The sequence below is a fragment of the Lygodium microphyllum genome, chromosome 17 (assembly GCF_053477565.2).
Source record: "Lygodium microphyllum isolate KBCC chromosome 17, Lygodium_microphyllum_v1.1.10, whole genome shotgun sequence".
Classification (NCBI taxonomy): domain Eukaryota; kingdom Viridiplantae; phylum Streptophyta; class Polypodiopsida; order Schizaeales; family Lygodiaceae; genus Lygodium; species Lygodium microphyllum.
Window position 1 is genome coordinate 105,553,518 of NC_141151.1, and position 22,303 is coordinate 105,575,820.

At 41.2% G+C, this 22,303-nt stretch overlaps 1 pseudogene; it reads right to left on the reverse strand.

Moving 5' to 3' along the window:
• Positions 1-20,487: 20,487 nt before the first annotated feature.
• LOC148022229 (sugar transport protein MST4 pseudogene) lies at positions 20,488-22,035 on the reverse strand (annotated as a pseudogene).
• Between the last annotated feature and the right edge of the window lie 268 nt (positions 22,036-22,303).

A 22,303-nucleotide genomic window follows, 5' to 3' on the forward strand; every position in this document is an offset into this window, starting at 1 on the left:
AAGGCTCAATCTATGTACGAAGGTATTTTAAAAGTGTTACAATAGCTTGATCGTTCACTCTCTAGATTGGTTGCTATGGGCTCCGATGGTGCCATTTCTATTGTTGGAAGAAGATCATGATTATTTGCTAAGCTTTTTAAGGGTGTACCACGTTTGATTGTGGTACATTGCATTGCCCATAAGGAAGCTCTTATGGTCAAAGACACATATGAATGCTTTACAGAGATTAGCCATGTTGATAGCTTTGTTAATAAAGTTCGAGAATGGATAGGAGATTCATGTCTTCAAAGAGCCAAAGTAACAAACTTATGTTGGCTTTCTTGCCTAGGAATTATTAGATAGTGAGGATTCATGGAGTGAGATGGTTGTCTCATGAAAATGTCATAATTTTTTTTTTTTGTGTTTTATCTTTAATAATATTAAGGATGGTTTTATTGTTAGCTCTTTATTTGACTTTTTTATTTTGTTGTTTCAGGTTGGTGAAAGTTTTACCTACATTGTTGGAATGTTGGAAGACTAAATATCTAACAACATATAAAAAAGCAACAAATTTTCAATTGCTATTTATTATTCACTTCATGGCTGATGTACTTAAGAAAGTTAATATTTTTAATCAAAAATAATTGTGGCATTACAATGATAGGAAGAGAAATAGATGTGCTCATTAGTCTATTGAAGGATTGGTATATGACCTCGAGTAAGTTACTCATAAATATGTGTGCATTACGTGGATTCAAAATAAGGTATTTTTAAAATGTTATTTTTACATATTTTTTACATACAGAAGGGTATAAGATAAATGGATTATTTATAGATTAAATAGAAAAGGGTTATATTTTATTTATGTAAAATTCATAGATAAGGATATTTATAAATTTGCCCTTGAACACACGTGATGTCAATGATATACATATTAGATTGCGGTGGTGTTACCAGCAAGTTCAACTGCTTGTGAAAAAGGTTTTTCTAAGAAAAACCAAGTTGAAAGTGATGAGAGATCATGCTTATCTCTCATCACTTTAGATATGCTCATGTTTATGTCCCTTCAACACCAAAGAATATGGAAGAAGTAGATTGGGATTTTATTTTTGAGGTTTGGAAAAATATAAAAATGAGACGCTCTCAAGTTGTAGAGCCATCATAAGCACACCAACAATAATAACTTTTCATATTTCTACTTTTGATAAGTATATAGCAGCAATAAATTTTTGTATTTAGACTTTAATATATTTTTTTAGCAATTGCTTTTCGTTGTATAACATCACATGCATTATGCATTTTCTCTCTTTTTGGATTGCTTATAAGCAGCAACAACTCTTTATGATCATACTTTTGAGATGTATAGTAGCACAAAGCAACATGAATGGCTTTGCATAATCATACTTTTGACATGTGCATACTAGTTGCAATAACTTTTTGTATTTGGACACCGACATTTTTATTGTTAGTTGCTTATAAATAATATCTAATTATCATGTCCTCTCTTTTTGGATAATTAACTTATAAGTAGCATGAAGAACTTTTTGTTACCATACTTTCAATATATATATTACAATAGCAATAACTTTTTGTATTTAGAGTCCAACATTTTTTATAGTTATTATGTGATCAAATGTAATCATAGATTCACTACAAGGATATCAGGCCATAGCGACACCGATTAACGATGACAAATAGCGGCATTGCTATTTGCGACGCAAATAGCGACGATACCCAAAGCAAAAAAACACAGGCGGAAACTCGAGTGCATTACATTTCGCACATTCACGAAAGAGAGAGAGAGGGAGAGCGACCGTCTTGCTGAGAGGTAGAGAAAGAGATAAAGAAGGCTTCTCACCGCCGCCGCCGCCGTTCGCGAAGAAGAGGAGGAGGTGTACGAAGGGTGAAGAGGAGCCGCCAAACCCTTCTTCGAGTCTTTACGGTGAGTGCATTCTCTCTCTCTTTTACTTGTTTTTTGTATAATTTGCGTATATTGAGAGAGGGGGAGGAAATGAGAGAGAAAGAGAGGGAGAGGGAGGGAGAGGAAATGAGAGAGGGAGAGGGAGAGGGGGAGGAAATGGGAAAGGAAGAGGGAGGGAGAGGGAGAGGGAGGGAGAGAGAGGGAGAGAGAAAGAGAGGGGGAGGGAGAGGGAGGGGGAGGAAATGAGAAAGGGAGAGGGAGGGAGAGAGAGAGAAAGAGAGGGAGAGAGAGGGGGAGAAAATGGGAAAGGAAGAGAGAGGAAAAGAGAAAGAGAGGGGGAGGGAGAGGAAATGAGAGAGGGAGAGGGAGAGGGAGAGGGAGGGAGACATTAAACATAATAGGAAAATAAGAGAGGGAGAGGGAGAGGAGAGAGAAAAAATGAGAGAATGAGAGGAGAGAATAAAAGATAGAAAATATGTTAAACACAATAGGGAAAGAGAGAAAGAGAGGGTGAGGGTGAGGGTGAAGGAGCGAGAGGAAATAAGAGAGGGAGAGAAAGAGAGAAAAAGAAATGAGAGATGGAGAGGAAAGAGATAAAGAAATGAGAGAGAGAGAGGAGAGAGAAAAAAAGAGAAAAATAATTAAACCTAATAGGGAAAGAGAGAAAGAGAGGGTGAGGGTGAGGGAGAGGGAGGGAGAGGAAATGAGAGAGGGAGAGAAAGAGAGAAAAGCAAATGAGAGAGGGAGAGGAGAGAGAAAAAGAGAGAAAAATCATTAAACCTAATAGGGAAAGAGAGAAAGAGAGGGTGAGGGTGAGGGAGGAAGAGAAAATGGGTGAGGGTGAGGGAGGGAGAGGAAATGAGAGAGGGAGAGAAAGAGAGAAAAGGAAATGAGAGAGAAAGAGGAGAGAGAAAAAGAGAGAAAAATCATTAAACCTAATAGGAAAAGAGATAAAGAGAGGGTGAGGATGAGGGTGAGAGAGGAAATGAGAGAGGGAGAGAAAGAGAGAAAAAGAAACAAGACCTTACAATAAGCTCATCCTAGGGTTATAGGGGTTAGGCCGATCCTCAATAAACCTAAGGGATATATGGCTAGAGAACCCTAGCACACTTGTGCCTCCTAGTATAATGTTCTTTCTATAAAGAGACATCTCATACATGGGGCTTGTCCTAGCCTCTACCATGCAAGTATACAACGAAGGCAATTAGCCTATCAGTTAGAAAAACATTCATTTTTCATAACGTAAATCCAAAAATAACTTTGAATATTCTATAAAAATCAATCTCTTCTTAAAAAGACAAATATAAAAAACTAAAACAGCATCATTCATATGCTTCGCAAAACTAAAACATCGCCACAAGATATCTTAGGAAACTCATCTTCAACTATCAATTTTAATTTAAAAATATAATATAAAATCACTTGTAAGGAATGATACTCTTTTATCATTAACCCTCTTTCTTCCTTAGAATAGTCTTAGGAACAAATTTCTCCTCTAACAAGCATATATTTGAGCATAATAACTATTTTAAGGTTTATTCCATGAGTAGTAGTAGTATATATGTAATCATCAAGCTAGAGAACATGCTTTGCTATCTGTGGAGATCCCAATCTCATGCCCTCATAAAGATTATAGTGTGCAATAGTGTGGAGAGAAGGTGGGTGAGTTGTAAATGGTAAAGGAGAATTCTATTGATGATGGAGAGAAGATGAGGTGAATGGCCAATTCTATTCTTAGTGAGTGCAACCTACCCATAGTATGGCATCCATGATCGATTGAAATCAGTAAGACTTTGAAATCCTACCTCGAGTATTCTAACTATTGTTTTGTGATGGATTTTCTTGCCATAATTCAATGTCAATTTGTGCTTGTGTTTTCCACGGTGTGTTGACTATGGGTGTTAAATGCTTTAGTCGGATCTCTCTCTCTCTTTCTCCTCTCTTCTCTCAACCCTTCTCTCTCTCTCAATCTTCCCTCTTTCTCTCTTCCTATACTCTCCCTAAATCCTTCTCTCTCCCCCTATCTCTTTTGTCTCTCTATCTCTCTTTCTATTTCTACCTCTCTCACTTATCTCCTCTTCTTCTCTAACTTTACTATCTCCCTAACTCTTGTCTCTCTCTTCATCTCTATATAAGTAGTCATGGTCGTGGTCGTGGTCGTGGTCATGGTCATGGTCGTAGTCGTAGTTGTGGTCGTGGTCATGGTCGTGGTCATCGTTGTGGTCGTGGTCATGGTCGTAGTTGTAGTCGTAGTCATGGTCGTGGTCATGGTGGTCCTGGTCTTAGTCGTAGTCATGGTCGTCATAGTCGTAGTCGTAGTCGTGGTCGTGGTCGTGGTCGTGGTTGTAGTCGTAGTTGATGCCAGGAGGCATATTCCACGGTGGATTCCGTGAGGTTTTATGCTGGATTCCGTAAACTTTGATGACCGGGGCTCATATACAAAGTGGATTCTTTGTGCAAGAAGTTGATGGGGACGCCTGTCCTTTTCGGGCGTTTCATTAATTTAGTGTGTACATGGGTAATTCCATAGCGGGTAATTCCGCAAAATGCATATTAAATTAATAAACGTTTATGAGTTTTGAGTGCGCACTCGTAATAAATTAAGGTTAGGATTTATTTCTAACCAGTTGATTTATTTATGTAGTTGAAGACTGCTAGGTATTCACTTTTGTCGGTTTAATTGTATTATTTTACTAACGATTGTGAATGCTTCAGTTGATGTGTAGAGATAGCAATAGTGGCGATGGAAAGCATTGGAGGATAGCGAGTATTCGATCTATGGATTATATTCTAATAGGAGCCACGCCTATATTTTGTCATGCCTATTTATTGAGGCATCGATTATTTATTATTATTTTGTATGTGCATGGGCGCACGGTTATGTTATTTCTATTTGGACATTGTATTGGGCGTGCCAGACTCTTTGGGCACCGTCCATTAGCTTTATTCCTATTTTTGTAAAAGCAAACTCAAAAGCTAAAATCTTATTATATTTTTGTAAATTGGGCTATTATTGAGCATGAAGATGAAATATACATAAAATACATGCTTTGTGAAGCGCTCACACAAGGCATGGGGGGAGATTGCACCCAATTGGTCTCTTGCTCTTGTCGTTCATGCTTTTTACCTTGTAACTTGTGCAAAAAGTAGAGTTCATTGTTCTTGGGGACCTTCCGGCATTCACTACATGAGCATACAACGTCCGATCTGCGCACCAGTGGTATCAGAGCGGAGCTGAGATCAAGAGCTTCCAATTGCTATCCATCTCGTGCGAAGGCGGAGCTCCTGGAACGATCGGGCTGTACGGTCAATCTTGTCGCGAACCGTCTTTACAGGCAGACTTCTGGCGATCAAGAACCCCTGTTTCTGTTATTGGATTGCGAAGGACTGGGCTACAGAGGTGGAGGACCACTCCTTCATCTTCTTCATCAAGTCGTGGCTACACAGAGAGATAAGTCATCAATTTCACACTTTCCAAGCTTTAAGCTTTAAAGCTTAGAGACCTTAAGAGAAGCTTTAAGCTTCGAATTTGATCCGTGACGCCTCTAAGGATCTCCGAAAATCACGCGACGGCATAAAAAACGGCCCCCCCCACGATCTGCGTCGTTTTCTTCTTCGTAAGCTCTAAGCTTAATCAATTAAGCTTAGTCCTCTAAGGCAAGTCAATCCTGCAAGTCACAAACTCCAGGTCACACCACAACAATCAAGTTCAGTAAGTATTTTCAAGTCAAGTTCTGAAAGTTCCATAAATCAAATAAGTTCTGCAAGTCTGCAAGTCATATAAGTCTGCAACTCTGCAAGTCAGACTAGTCAACTGGAGTCAGAACTGACTTGTGCTCAAAACTCCTAGAAGGACTGTTCCTGCGCAGAAACTGCAAACTACAAAGTTGTTCGTTGGAAGGTACTCTACCCATACACATGTTTGTTGAAGCATTTTCAGCATACGAAGAAGGATAAATCGCAGATTTTTCAAAGATTGAGAAAGCTATACCCAAAAACACATAAGCCTTGTATTCCCGAACTTGAGCTACGCTCATCCCACTAACTTGATTTTGAGTGCGAAAGGTCTTTTTAGTTTTGCAGGATGACGGAACCACATATGGATGATCTTATGGCTGAAGGCGACTTACCTGAGCCTACGATGGAGCAAAAGCTGGACTTAATCATGATGCAATTGGAAGAAGAACGAAGGGCTAGGCAAGCATTGCAAGCTCAACTGGCAAATTTACAAAGAGCGTCTACCGACAAAGAAGAACCTCAAGCTGAAGATCTTATTCGACGTACCATTGACGCAACTCTTGAAGCTCAAACCATTTGCAAGGAATCAAAGATAAGTAAAAGAAGTTTCAAATTCCGTACTTTCAATGGCATACGAGAAGGAAAAACTGTTCTAGCATTCATTAGTCAATTTGATGACTATTTCCATGAAGAAACCTATACAGAAAAAGATAAAATCAAGTGTGTCACTAATCATTTAGTAGACAGAGCATCTCTTTGGTGGAGTGTAGTACGCAAGAGCATAGGTTGTCCTGATACTTGGGAGAATTTCAAGAAGAAGTTCATGCAGAATTTCCTTCCACCACAATTTCATGAGAAAGCTATTAAGCAATGGGATCTTCTCCAGCAACGGGATCGTGAGCCTATTCCTCAGTATACATAGCGTTTTTGGAATGCACTACTCCAGCTACGCATGCTTGAAGACGTACGTGAAGCGAAACACAAGCACAAGTATATGTCTGGACTCCTTGGGCATTACTACGTTGAAGTTAACATGTTCAAGCCTGCTACTCTTGAAGACGCCATTTCACTAGCTCACGACACTGAAGACAAGCTACGAGGTAGAGACAGACGACCACAGCAATTCCAAGCCAATGGTAACTATGGATCTAAACAATTCAATTCCAATTTTAGAAGATTTAATCCAGGTCGTTTCTCTTCATCATCTTTCCGTATGGATCTAAACAATTCAATTCCAATTTTAGAAGATTTAATCCAGGTCGTTTCTCTTCATCATCTTTCCGTAAAAATTGGGCAAAACCACCTGCATTACCATCCAATCTCAATCAAAACCCCAAGCCTATTCCACAGTCAAATCCTAATGTACCTAGACTTCCTGCCATTGCAAACAATGTAACCAAAGCCAAGCCAATAGTATGCTATAAATGCCACCAGCCTGGACATCTAGCAGCAAATTGTCATTCAAAGAAGCCAGCTGCCCATATCAACTACCTTGGAGCAATGGACGAAGACGAACATGAAGATATGCCTGATTTCACTGAAGATGAGGACGACATTACTACTACTTCCGATACTTTACCAGGTATGCCTACTCCACATTCTTTATTGACTATGAAATGTTTGGTGCATGGAAACGAAAATACTATTTTGCATGATGACGGTAGTACTCATGATTTTATTTCAGCAAAATTAGTAAAAGAATTGAAATTATAGATTGTACCTACGCATTATCGCATCAAAGCTGCATTTTTAGGCACTAGGTATAATGGTACATAGGAAGTGCAAGACTTAGAGATTCAAATTGGTCAATACACTGAAAGACGAAATTTTCTAGTTGTTCTATTACAGTCAAGTGACATTAATTTAGGTATGCCTTGGCGTCACCAGCATAACCTAGATATAGACTATTCCACACACTCAATGAATATTAATTTTCAAGGAAAATCTATTACATTATATGGTATGCATGCATCTAATGTTTTTCCACTGCTTTCGCATACTTAAGCTAAACGTGCATTACGCAAGAGTAGTAAATCTTATCTTATTTGGGTGAATGAATTGCAAGTAAAAGAAAGTCATATGCATCCTAGGCATAAAGAATTTCTTGCATATTTTAAGGACTGTTTTGCAGAAGACCTACCACCTGGTTTACCTCCGTCACGTCTAGAAGACCATAAGATAGATTTGATCCTGGCACACAACCACCTTGTAAAGCACCATATAGGCATAACCAAATAGAGCAAAAAGAAATCCAGAGTCAAGTTGAGGAATTACTAAATAGAGGATTGATTCGACCTAGCAGTTCTCCATTCGGTGCACCTGTCCTGTTAGTCAAGAAAAAGAATAATACCTATCGTATGTGCATTGACTATCGAGCTTTAAATAAGATCACTGTAAAGAACAGGTATCCCATTCCTAGAGTTGATGACCTTATAGACAAACTGCAAGGATCTGCTATATTTAGTAAAATAGACCTTAAGTCTGGTTATCATCAGGTGAGACTAAATAAGTCTGACATATTCAAGACTGCATTTAGAACACAGTTTGGTCATTACGAATTTTTAGTGATGCCATTTGGATTGACTAATGCACCTGCTATGTTTAGTAGAATGATGAACCGTATATTTCTGAAATATCAGTATTGTGTAATTGTCTTCTTTGATGATATTTTGGTGTTTAGTTAAAATGAGAAAGAACATTATGAGCATTTGTCATTGGTTTTTCAGTTATTGAAAGAAAATCAACTGTATGCAAATCCTGAAAAGAGTGAATTCTTTAAAACAAAAATTAAGTATTTAGGTCATATTGTATCCTCTGATGGAATTAAAGTTGATCCTAAGAAAATTGATGCAATATTGAATTGGCATATACCTAAAAACGTGCATGAGTTATGCTCATTCCTTGGTCTTGCTAGTTTCTATAGGAAGTTTGTACGTAATTTTTCATTACTTGCTTTACCATTAACCAAACTTCTGAAGAAAGGAATTGTTTATCATTGGACCGATTATCAACAGAAATCCTTTGACTTACTGAAACATACATTAACCCATGCCCCCGTTCTACAGTTGCCTGATTTTAATAGACCATTCTTTCTAGTAGTGACCGATGCTAGTGGATCAGGAATAGGAGTTGTACTTATGCAAGACAATCATCCTATAGCCTATTCTAGTTATAAGCTGAAACCTTCTGAACTGAAATATTCCACATATGACAAAGAACTATTAGCAGTTGTACAAGCATTAAGACAGTGGAAACACTACTTAATGGGTTCAGAATTTATGATTAAGACCGATCAGCAAAGTATTAGACATTTACTTAGCCAACCCCAAATCTCTGACCATCATATCAAATGGGCCTCCTTTATTCAAAGTTTTCATCCTATCATTCAATATCAACATGGAAAAGAAAATGTAGTGGCTGATGCATTGAGTAGAAGACCTACTATTCATAACATTTTTGTTATATCTTTTGATTCTTTGATTGCTATGAAAGATACATATCATCAGGATATTAATTTTCATGCTGATTGGAATAAATTAGTTCAAAATAATTTGATTCCTATTGATTCATTGTCATATAATGATAGATTTATGTTTTATGAAAAGAGATTGTGTGTTACAATTCCATTCCGATCTTTGGTTTTGAATGAAATTCATTGTCCTCCATATCAAGGTCATAGAGGTATCATATCTACCTTACATACATTAACTGAAGATTTTTATTGGCCGCATATGGATGCTGATGTATCTAACTTTATTTCTGAATGTTTGATTTATCAAAGAGTTAAGAGACATCATGGTAAACAGTATGGATTACTTATGCCTTTGTCTATTTCATCTAAACCTTGGGAACAAATTTCTATGGATTTTATTACTGGTTTACCTAATACTAAATCTAACCATGATATGATTTGGACAGTAGTAGATAGATTTAGTAAACAAGCATATTTCATTCCATGTAAGAAAACTTTAATAGCATCACAAGCAGCACAATTGTTTTTGAAAACTGTTTTTACTAACCATGGATTGCCAAAAGTTATTATTTCAGATCGTGATTCTAGATTTTGTAACAACTTTTGGATTACTCTGTTTGCTAACCTAGGCACAAAGATTGATTTCTCATCTGCATTTCATCCAGAAACTAATGGACAAACAGAAGCCACTAACAGCACAATTCTAGATCTTTTACGTGTATATACTATCTCTAAACCTCAGACATGGGACACACATTTGCATTTATTACAGTTTGTATATAACAATACACCACACACATCTATAAAGAAAGCACCGTTTGAAGTCATTTATGGATATAGATTATCTACACCTGTTGCATCTTTGTCAAATAGAATTCAAAGTGCTGATGATATTGCTAGTATGCATAATACTATTTTTGATGAGGTTAAAGATATGATTGCTAAAGCCCAACAATCATATACCAAACAAGCCAACAAGAAAAGACAATCAATGAATTTCAAAGTTGATGATTATGTTTGGCTGAGAATAGAAAAACGTAGACTGCAAAGTCTAGATAGACATCCAGTTGTGAAATTAGCTCCTAGATTCTATGGACCATTTAGGATCATTCATAAAATTAATGACAATGCATTCAAGTTAGAATTACCACCTCACTCGAAAATTCACAATATATTTCACATTAGTTTATTGAGACCATTTAGAGGCCAATTACATGTACACCTTGTTTATGAAAACTCACCTTTATTAGAGAAAGAGACTGAAATACTTGAACCAGAAGCTATCATAGACACTGACTTTATGACCACTAGAACTGGCCGAAGGTATTCTAGATATCTAGTTAAATTTAAAAACCATCTTGTAGAGGAAGCACAATGGATGCACGCTAGAGACTTAAATGCTTTCCCCACTTTGTTAACTCTACATTGAGCTAATAGCAATTGAGGTCAATTGCTATCCCACCCCGGGGGTATGATGCCAGGAGGCATATTCCACGGTGGACTCCATGCCACGGTGGATTCCGTGAGGTTTTACGGTGGATTCCGTAAACTTTGATGACTGAGGCTCATACACAAAGTGGATTCTTTGTGCGAGAAGTTGATGGGGATGCCTGTCCTTTTCGGGCGTTTCATTAATTTAGTGTGTACATGGGTGATTCCATAGCGGGTGATTCCACAAAATGCATATTAAATTAATAAATATTTATGAGTTTTGAGTGCGCACTCGTAATAAATTAAGGTTAGGATTTATTTCTAACCAGTTGATTTATTTATGTAGCTGAAGACTGCTAGGTATTCACTTTTGTCGGTTTAATTGTATTATTTTACTAACGATTGTGAATGCTTCAGTTGATGTGTAGAGATAGCAGCAGGGCGGAGGAAAGCATTGGAGGATAGCGAGTATTCGATCTATAGATTATATTCTGATAAGCGCCACGCCTATATTTTGTCATGCCTATTTATTGAGGCATCGATTATTTATTATTATTTTGTATGCGCATGGGCGCACGGTTATGTTATTTCTATTTGGACATTGTATTGGGCGTGTCAGACTCTTTGGACATCGTCCATTAGCTTTATTCCTATTTTTGTAAAAGCAAACTCAAAAGCTAAATGCTTATTATATTTTTGTAAATTGGGCTATTATTGAGCATGAAGATGAAATATACATAAAATACATGCTTTGTGAAGCGCTCACACAAGGCATGGGGGGAGATTGCACCCAATTGGTCTCTTGCTCTTGCCGTTCATGCTTTTTACCTTGTAACTTGTGCAAAAAGTAGAGTTCATTGTTCTTGGGGACCTTCCGACATTCACTACACAAGCATACAGTGTCCGATCTGCGCACCAGTAGTTGTGGTTGTGGTCGTGGTCGTAGTCATAATCATAGTCGTGATCATAATCGTAGTCATGGTCGTGGTCGTGGTCGTGGTCGTCGTAGTCATGGTCGTGGTCGTGGTCGTCATAGTTGTAGTCGTGGTCGTCGTAGTCGTGGTCGTGGTCGTGGTCGTCGTGGTCATGGTCGTGGTTGTGGTCGTGGTCGTAGTCATAGTCGTGGTCATGGTCGTGGTCGTGGTCGTAGTCGTAGTCGTAGTCGTGGTCATAGTCATAGTCATAATCGTAACGTAGAAAGAGAGAGAGAGATGAAAGGAGATGAGAATAATTTAAGAAAGAAAAAAAGAGAGAGAGATGGAAGGAGACGAGAACAATTTAAGAAAGAAAAAAAAGAATGACAACAAAAACAAATTATTTAGGGTAACGTAGACAAAATGGAAAACGATGAAGATCTTGTTGTTCAAGATCGTGAGGCGTATCTTAATCAGCGTGTCCCATGTCCTTGCTCTCAATGCAAGCTAGCAATTAGACGAAAATGTTGATTGTCTATAGAACACGTACGACGATTCAGTAAGTTTCAATATGAGATCATTAATCAGGCAATTGCGGATTTTCAGCAAATGGTAAGAAAAGTTAATTTTAATCATGCATTGTACTCACAAGCTAATTGAATACCATATACAAGAAGATTGGGTGTGGCTGGAAAATTTTCTATTCAGGGAGGTGATGTCTCGTCCCAAGGAGTAGTGCACCCTTTACGGCAAATTAGAAGAGTTCGTGGGTGTGCGATGGATGGAGTGCATGAGCCAATCCACCACTTGCAAGACACTACCCAATCTATACCGTCAATGCCAGAGGAGACAAACAGTCTTCCAGACCTACCTACAATCTTGGATCCGGACATGGAGGCAATGATCAATGCATTGATTCCCATGGATGTCGAGACTTCTGATCCGCTTAGAGAGGAAGCATCCATACCATTATATAATGGGTACCGAGTATCTCGCTTGAAGACACTGCTTGCACTCTTAAGTGTGCAAGCAAAATACAGGTGGAGCGATGATGCGAGTGTGACCAAGTTGTTTAAGTACCCTGTACATACACTTCGTTGATTTCTTTTCGAAACTATTATTAAAAACATTTGTACTTTTTCAAGGTGTTTTATGCTTTTTTTCAAGTTATTAAAATATCATATATTACCACCTGCAAATACCATGCCTAAGTTTCGTGATAATGCACGATCTATTTTACAAAAGCTTGGCATGGACTAGAACAACATCCATGCATGAATCAACGATTGCATACTATTTTGAGGAGAATACAAGACTATGTAGATATGTCCAAAGTGTGGTGCTCACAAGTATGAACAGGATTTGAAAGGGCAAACCATCCCTCAAAATATTCTCAGACACTTTTTGCTTATCCCCCGCATAAACCATATGTTTCGTACGTCCGGCATGGCGAGCTTGACAACATGGCATGCGGAGAATAGGTCCATAGATGGAGTTCAACGAATATCAGCGGATTCACGTGCATGGAGTCACATTGACTCTAGCTTCCCAGGCTTTGTCCCAGAGCCAAGGAATCTTCGGCTCGGTCTTGCAATGGATGGCGTGAACCCATTCGGTCTGCGCTTAACTTCTTATAGTGTGTGGTCTATAGTCCTTGTCAACTACAATATCCCTCCATGGCTTTCTACGAAGAAATGACATCTCATCCTTAGCTTACTCATCCTCGGCCGCCGCTACAAAGTTAAAAATATGGACGTGTATCTTTGTCCATTAGTCGATGAGCTTAAGATTTTGTGGGAGGAGGGGGTCACCGTGCAAGATATGAGCAAGCGCAATGGTCGAGAGTCCGCCAATATTTGAGTCATTCTCATGTGGACCATGCATGACTTTCCGGGATTCAGAGAGTACTCAGGTAAATAGGCTTCCGTTCTCGTTGGTAATATCTATATTTTGTCTCATTCAAGCTTGTATTCACTGGGTCGTGGTGTTGGAATAGGTCTGGTTATCTCAGGTTATCATGCATGTCCATTGTGCGGACCATAGTTAGACTCTCGAAGGTCACGAACCATGAAGAAGATGGTATATCAAGGACACGCCACTTTCTTGCCAGAGAGTCATAAACTTAGGGAAGGTTTTCTTGGATGACCTCCAACACGTATGAATGTCGCAAGCTGGTATGAGCTAAAAATGGTCCACGCAGAGTCACATCCAAACAGAATGCGGCGGTTCTTAGTTTTCTAGGAGTTGCCATATCGGACCCACTTACAGGTCAACCACTTATTGGATCCCATGCATATTTTCAAGAATGTGGGCAGCTTGCTATGGGACCACATCATAGGAAAGAGAGATACTATAGGGGCACGAATGGATTTGAAGGAGGTAGGCAAGATGGAGGCGCTTTGGCCGCAGTCGAGTGCTGATGGTCGTGTGCAGCTCCCTTGCGCTCCTTGGGTTTTGTCTACTAAATAAGAGCGCATTGTGAAGCAAGTAGTCAAGTCTATCCGCACTCCGACGGGTATGATGCGTTCTCTCAGGTCTGCATTTTCTAAAGACGACCAATTATCAGGGCTAAAATCCCATGAGTGGCATAAGATATGTCAAGTTTGTATTACGAATGGATTGTAATTGGCATGCGTATTTTGCTATTTGGAGTGTAGCCATTGTTCATAATGCTTTCTTATTTGTGGCAGTTTGTACTTCCAATCGCGATCGTAGGATGCCTTGCTCTAAAAATACACGGGGCCATTTACAGGTTATCGACTTTGGTGCAATGGACCTCACAGAAGGAGTTTAAGACGTCCTCTATTGAATCCGTGAGGCGGGGAGCAGTGGAGATGGTCTGTCTCTTTGAGAAATGCCTGCCTACCAGCATGCTCATGATACAAATCCACTTTCTTGTGTATCTCATAGATGAAGTGGAGATTGTTGGACCTATCCATATGCGATGGATGTTCTTCTTGGAGTGCTTCATGAAAACCCTGAAAGGCTTTGTGCGACAACGAGCTTGGCTAGAAGGTAGCATGGCTGAAGGTTGGTTGGTATCTGAGGTGCTAGTGCATATTTCACAATGGCTACCAATGGTGGATCCAGACAACAAAATGCTATGGTCACTGAAGGAGGATGATAGACTGACCGGAGATGTGGTGGTTGGAAATGGGGTAGAAAAAAAAATGGATGTTGCAATGGAGGAGAAGGTGAATTGCTTTTGTATGTTGCACCATGCCTCTATGGAGACGTGGCTCGCCAAGTACCAGATCACTAAGCAAGATTGAGAGGAAGCGCGATCTGAATTTTGATGTAGTACGTGCCATAGACCGATTTGATATCCCAAGGGCATGGAGGAGATGCCGCAGTTTATGTCAACGCGATGGTTGCATGGAGCTTTGACTGCAACGTCTCGCGAAGGGGCAGATGTCTCAATGGAGGAGTGGGAATTCTCGAGGGGATGTAGTCCAAAGGTGATGAGGTGTTTCGGATTTGTTGTATCTATATTTTATATGTGACAACTAATTTGAGTATTTCAATATACAGTGCAAAATATATAGTGAAACGTGGTGGCATGGATGGCATTTTCGCGTGGAGCATATTGACAAAATGCGCTCCACAATGGACTGTGGTATCATGGCAAGGTTCAAGTAGGAGAGGCGGCAATGAGCAACGAATCTAAATACAATTATAGATGAGATTGAGTATTTTGAAAACTTTCAAAGTATTATTACGGTGGATTACCGTAGCTTTTCTATGATACTATTCGATGTGTAGTGGTTCAAAGTGATACTTGAAGGAGCTAGAGCAACAGTTCGACGAGGTCCATCTGAATTTCTTGAAATAGATTCCGAAAAAAATAGACGGACTTACGCGACATCTTTGTGTTGCCGGCCCATTGTGAACAGGTGCATGAACTCATTTGTTTGTTAATTGTATTACAACATGATACATGTCACAATAGTCTAATCTCTCTTGTATGTGTTTATGAACAGGTAATCTTCTATCCAAACCCCCGACAACCTCGATGGTGGTATGTTATACCTTTAGCTCCTCAAAGTCCAAGAATTCTTTGAAAACGAGGTGGACTCATCCTTTTGTGGTGACATGTCTATCGACCTTCCAATGTATGCGGAGTTGTGTTAGGAGATTGACATGGGACCATAGGATACTTCATACTTGGAGCATCCACTTAATTCGTTGACTAATTGCTTATAAGGGTACATAAGATATGCATTTTAAGTGAGATCATTTTTTAAGGATTTATATTACCGTGCTTTGTATGATTTAAATTGATTATGCTAACATCATTTTTTGTCTGTGTATGTGACATTTTCAGGATGAGTCAAGGGATGAGGGATGAGGAGTTGTAGGATATCCTCACGCGCATGTCTCCAGATCAGATCATGAGATTCAAAGACATGGCAGACGAGAAGCTATCTTGGATATCGTCAGGCCGCTTTGCTAGATCTACTTCGGCGCGATCAGATGCTTCAGCTTTGAGCAGACGAGATCGATGCTCCAGACCTAGGCCAGAGGGAGGGAGTGCTTAAGGGTCAGGGGGATGCTATAGAGATATGGAGGCAGTGAGCCCGCGGTCGGCATAGGATACAGGTGCGACTCCTCGCTCTCGTGGCGATTCCAGGGAGTGTGGCCTAGGTGGATGTTGTGGAGGCACGGACGCGGCGTCTCTGTGTCGTCGTTTTGCTGGAGTTTCTTCATCTCCAGGATTTGTCACACCTTTGGGGACATCTACTCCAGTTACTCCAGCTTTTGCTCAGCCATTTGCATAGGTGGCACCCCTATGGGTGCCACTCCGATAGATATTACCCCGGTCGGTACACCGAATGCACAGGGGTCTCCTAGATATGCCCAGGAGCGTGGACATAGGTGGGAGAGGACCCATCTTAGGCATACCCTAGGGGGATATGCCTATCTTGTCCATGATAGGTCAGGAGCCATCATCATGAATAATGAGGGAAAGAGGGTGATGTCTCGCATGAGAGAGTTGTGCCAATAAGTTTTTTATCACATCTTAGATCATTGGAAAAACATACCGGAGGGGAGCAAAGACTACATACTAGCATTATCGCATAAGGAGTTTCCAGTTCTAGCCTCAGCAGATAGATTTTCTACAGGCTAGATGATGGACTGCATGCATGCATATATGTCACACAAATGATTGGATGCACGCAAGGCACTCAAGAGTGGGACTGCAAAGCCTGAGTGCCTAGATGCAGATGACTGGCACCGACTGAGGGAGGAGGCTATAGATTCTCCAGGATGTTGAAGTCAACAACGCGAGGCGGCGAGGGCACGACTAGAGGCCGGACTGGTCCATCATCTTGGGAATGGCGGCCACAGGACATATCTGGAGGACTTTGTAAGGTTTTTTTTGTTTTACTTGCTTTTGTTTTTTGCAATATCATTTGTACTGACAATCATGTTTTTAATAGTTAGTATTTTGTTTTCTTTGCAGCACTCCATTACAAATCGCAATCCGACCGGCCTTGAGACTCGATATGCAGAGAGGCACGATCTCATTGCATTCATCGACCGATTGTATAGATGCGACGGCCTTGTAAGTCACTCATCTTTCTTGTCCGTAGTTACCATGTTTAATTAGAATGCATTATTGCATGGTGGACTGATGTGTTGTTGTTTCTTTTTTTGCAGAGTCCCTTTGATGCTCCTTTGGAGTGGGATGAGCTTTCGGATGGCGAGGATATGTAGCTCGCCCTTGGATCCCTGGAGCTCACACACCATTCTTTTTTGGTCGCTTGATCTGTGTAGACATTTTCTATGTAATAGTGATATCTTGTCATGATTGTACCAGTCGCTTTCATTATGCAATCATGTATTTATTTCATGTATCAGTGCTATGATTTTAGTATACTTTGTTTTTGTTTACATGAGCATTGTACACAGTATAGAAACTATTTTGTATGGCCCAAATAAAGCACACAGTGCTATAAGCTGGTTGCCACAAATTTTTTTTTCTGTTACCGTCGCTATTAGTGTCGCAAATTTACTATACGTGTTGGTATCAGCGTCGTTATTTACGTCGGTATCACTGATAGCGATTGTTCTATGGTGTTGCCAATAACAATGCTTTTTGCGATGACGGGGGAAAATTTTGTTATTTACATTTTCATCACTTTTAACGTCAGTATAAGGCCTATATCTTGTAGTGATTTTGATCTTTGTTATTTGTGTTATGTGCAATGTCAAGATAAGCACTTGATAATTGTTTTTGTTTTTTACGTGCTTGAACTTTTGAGTGCATGTATAATACTTCTATTTTAGTTAAGCCTAATCTAGTTTTCTCTAATTTAGTTTTCTACTATTTAGATTAGTTAAGTTGGCATAATGTAAATATAATCTTTTATTTAAGTGTTGAACTAGATTAAACTTATATATTTCTAATACATAAGGTGAAGTATACTTTTAAAAAATACCCTTCATAAAAGAAACGTGCTTTAAAGAGATACTTATCTTATTAAGGTCTTGTTTCATATTGACATAGTGCCCTTCAAATTTGAGGGCTGGTGCCAATGCTCCCAATCAAGCGTCTGCACCTGGTGCTCTCCTAGCCCTTGTGGCACACTTACCCCTCTTAAGAACGCAAAAGGCATGCTCTACTAGAAAAGAAACTCCACATGTGACTCCACTCGTGTAGACCACGTTCACTCGTCTACTCTATCCTCTTTCGGACTCAGTTGATGGCCCATCCGATCGCATGTCACTACCTCACCCAAGTAATCTCTCATTCTTTCCCATGAACTCTTCCATATCATCGGATAACTCTCCACCAATCGCGTGCCTTGGTGATTGCTGTCAACCTGGAGGTTCACCATCTCCATGTTCAAACTGCCTTCCTTCATGGGGAACTCCCTAAGGAAATTTTATATGTATCAAGCCTCTACATTTGTCTCTTCCACTCATCCTCAACATTTCTGACTCCATCAATCTTTGTATGGTTTAAAATAGTCTCCTAGATTCTTTTGTGGTTTCATAAACTTAATCTTCTTATGTTGTGAGAGGACTATATTAGATTGTTATTGAACCTAACATTTACATTCATCATCGTAATTCCACTTATTTTGGACCTTTATGTAGATGGCATTCCTCTCATTGGTTCAAATCTTATTATCATCAATCCTTTGAGGGAGGAACTCAAATCTGCATTTGCAACTAGTGACTTGGGTCCTTTGACCTATTTCCTTGGCCTCCAAGTTGAACATTATACATCTATCGAAAGAAATTCATACATGACATCCTCAAGTCTTTTGGCCTCCAGTAGTGTAAGCTTGACCCTAATCCTCTTTGCCTACATGTAAGCTATCCTTGGATGATTTCCTTATGAAACCATATGAGATTGAGCATATGCGACAATTTCCATGAGACCGTCTCTAGCAAGCTACCTTATTTAGTAAATGTTACCTATCCTCACCTTTAATTTTCTGTCAAAACTTCCTCTCCCATGTTATTCAAAAACTTAGCTTTAAAAATTGGAAGGCTTTGCTTTGTGTTCTTTGCTATCTTAATTGTACTTCTACATTGGGTTGCAATTTTCACACGATCACTCCTTGCATCAGCTCTCCACTCTTCTTGGATGGTTTGCTAACTCAGATTGGGGGGAGTATTGATACTAGGCAATCTGCTTCTCATTTTGTGTACTTATTGGAAGGAGGACCTATGACTTGGCAATCTCACAAGCAAACAATAGCAACTTTATCTTTTGCCGAAGTAGAATATGTAGCAAAAATATGGGCTCACACAGGATTATCTCTACTTGATACTTGCTTGTTTTTTCCACAAATATGGGCACATGTTGGATTGGTTTGTTGTAACGGTAGAAAATTGGAGAGAGAGAGAGAGAGAGAGAGAGAGTGTGTGTGTGTGTGTGTGTGAGAGAGAGAGAGAGAGAGAGAGAGAGAGAGAGAGAGAGAGAGAGAGAGAGAGAGAGAGGTGCATGCACACGTTTGGTTGCTAGAGAGTTGCCCCACTCTGCTTGACAATACATGGAGGTGTTGTCTATTAGACTACTACATTGGTGTTTTTGATTTCTCTTTTAACTACACAAATCATGGCCCCCACTACTAGTTGGGGGGGATCTCAATGGGAATCCTACATGAAGTATTCAATGTGTCCAAGTAATGTGTGTGTGTGTGTGTACATGCATGTACCCTTTAGGCAAAGCAACGATGACAAGGTAGGACCGAATGAGTGATTGGCCTCTTACTTGAAGTGGAATAAGTTACGTGAGAGATTTCTTGCAAGGACAAGGTGTGGTGTCCGTATACTGAAGGGCAGCTCTTAAACAATGTCACATTTTTAATAATGCAAGTACATCTAGGTCTAGTGACCATAGTTGAAGGGAGAGTTACACACCCATCCAAACAAGCTAATGGTGCAAAGGGCATCGTGCTTAGGTGTTCTTCGTAGGAGAAAATAAAAGAATGTCCACAAGGGTTATTTTCATCGGGCTTAACTACCCCATCCATGTAAAGAATACACGAAATGTGCATAAGTGGTGAGTGGTTGAACCAAGGGTCTTTATAGAGAGGTACTTGCTATTTCCAACTCACCAATTCGTGAAAGACATAATATCGTTTACTTTAGCAAAATTATATAAAAACAAACAAAATGAAATGTTGTCCTCATGATATGAAAACCAACCCGTCCGGATATTTCCGCACTCATGGATTCATCTTTTTGTTTCTCATGATTTATACATACGTTTTCATGTATCCTTTAGGCGGTGGCCTTCTACTTGAGGAGAATGAACATAACTGCATTTCAACAAGCATGTCCTTCAGTACATTGCCTTGAACAGGAAGCAATGGCAGAGTACTCGTTGCCGGAAAATGATGTATGTACAACAATTAACCAGAATAACAGATAGCTGGGTGACGTGAAATTGTACATATATGCAAAATGAGATGCTAGCTTCTAGCGTGCCATGCAACACGAACATGTTTCAAGAATGCTAAACTATGGCAATGCAGGCGGAGAGTGGTAATGCACGTGGAGAGGCTGGTACGTTAGACTTGTTCTTCGGCAGCGTTAGTAGCTAACCGCTGCGTCGTACTGGCGGGCACCATCCTGGCCCAGAGCCAGTGCTGGCTCCACACGGCTGCTTGCATCTCTTCGATTGGGATTCCTTTGGTCTCGGGCAGAAGGAAGAGGGTGGAGAGGCCCATGAACACGACCCAGGCGGCGAAGAAGAGGAAGATGCCGAAACGGAGGGAGCAGAGCATGGTGAGGAAAGACTGGGCGATGAGGAAGGTGCAGAGCATGTTAACGAACACGGCCACGCTCTGCCCCGCAGACCTCGTCTCCAAGGGGAAGATCTCGCTCGGGATGAGCCATCCTAGCGGACCCCACGACCAAGCGAACCCTGCCACGAATACGCACACAAGAGCGATGATCAGCGCGGCCTGTGGACTGGAAGGTTGGCGAGTGCCGTCACTGTTGAGGGTGGCGCCCAGCAGACCTCCGATGATCACCTGACACACGAACATCTGCACGCTGGCCTCCAGGAGAAGAGCCCTCCTCCCCCACTTATCCACCTGCCACACCGACACTAGCGTGGACATCACGTTGACGACCCCCGTGATGACGGCGGACAGGACGGCCGCATCGCTCTTGAATCCCACCGTCTGGAAAAGTACGGGCGCGTAGAACATAATAGCATTGATGCCCGTGAACTGCTGGAACACCTGCAGCGCCACCGTGACGGCCAGCTGCGGCTTGTTCTGGCGCCACATAGTCGGGAAGGGATTCCGGATGCCCTGCGCCACGCGGCTGGCCTCCCGGATGTCCTCCATCTCCGCCTCCACATCCTGCGTGCCGCGGATCTTGCACAGCACGCGGCGAGCATCGTCCGGCAGGCCGCGCTGCAGCAGGCTGTTGGGCGTGTCGGAGAGCACGAGGCCGGCAATCGTGATGAAGAGAGCGGGGACACCCGCCAGACCCAAGGAAAGCCGCCAGCCCCAGGGGTGGAGGCTCTGCGTTCCATAGTTGACCAGGTTGGCCACGAGGATGCCGATAGTGATACACAGCTGGAACAGGATGTTCATGGCGCCCCTCCACTTGGTCGGCGCTACCTCCGACAGGTAGAGAGGCACGGCCTGGTTCGCGAACCCCACGCCGCAGCCCAGCAATATGCGGCCGAAAACGAGCATCAGCAGATTCTGCGCGGTCACGTTGAGCACCACTCCTGCGTCGAAGAAAACACCGGCAATAAGGATGGTGATTTTTCGGCCCCACCGCCGGCTGACGGGAGCCGCGAACAACGTGGCCACCAGAGCCGCCAGGTACAGCGATGACGTGAACATCTGGAGCCGGTGGTCGTTGTATTTGCAGTAAGTGTTCTCGTTGGCGCGGGACTTCCGCATCAGGACGTTTGGGAAGAAGGCGCCCAAGAAGTCGTCCATTGAGGTTACTCCACCTGAGATGCCAATGTCGTAGCCGAACATGAGCCCGCCGAACGCTGCCACCACGCACGTCCACAGGACGTGCCATGTCAGTCGCCCGACCTGATGGGCGGTCGAACCGGCCGCACTTACTTGGAACGTTGCGCCTGCCATAGTACTGTTTGTTCTCTCTCTCTCTCTCTCTCACTCTCGTCGAACAAGGAGCTCTTCTCAACTGATCAACGCAACCGTCAACAGTACTCGTCTCTACTTCTGCTCCACAATCGATGAACGCAACAATAGTCGTCTCTGATTCTGCTGCAGCTACAACGAATATATTGAGCCTATATATTCATGTCCCCATCCTTGTGAGCTTCCCGTCGGAATACTTGTTTATCCGACCTATCGCAAGATCTGCTATTGTCGCCAATTCTATCAGATG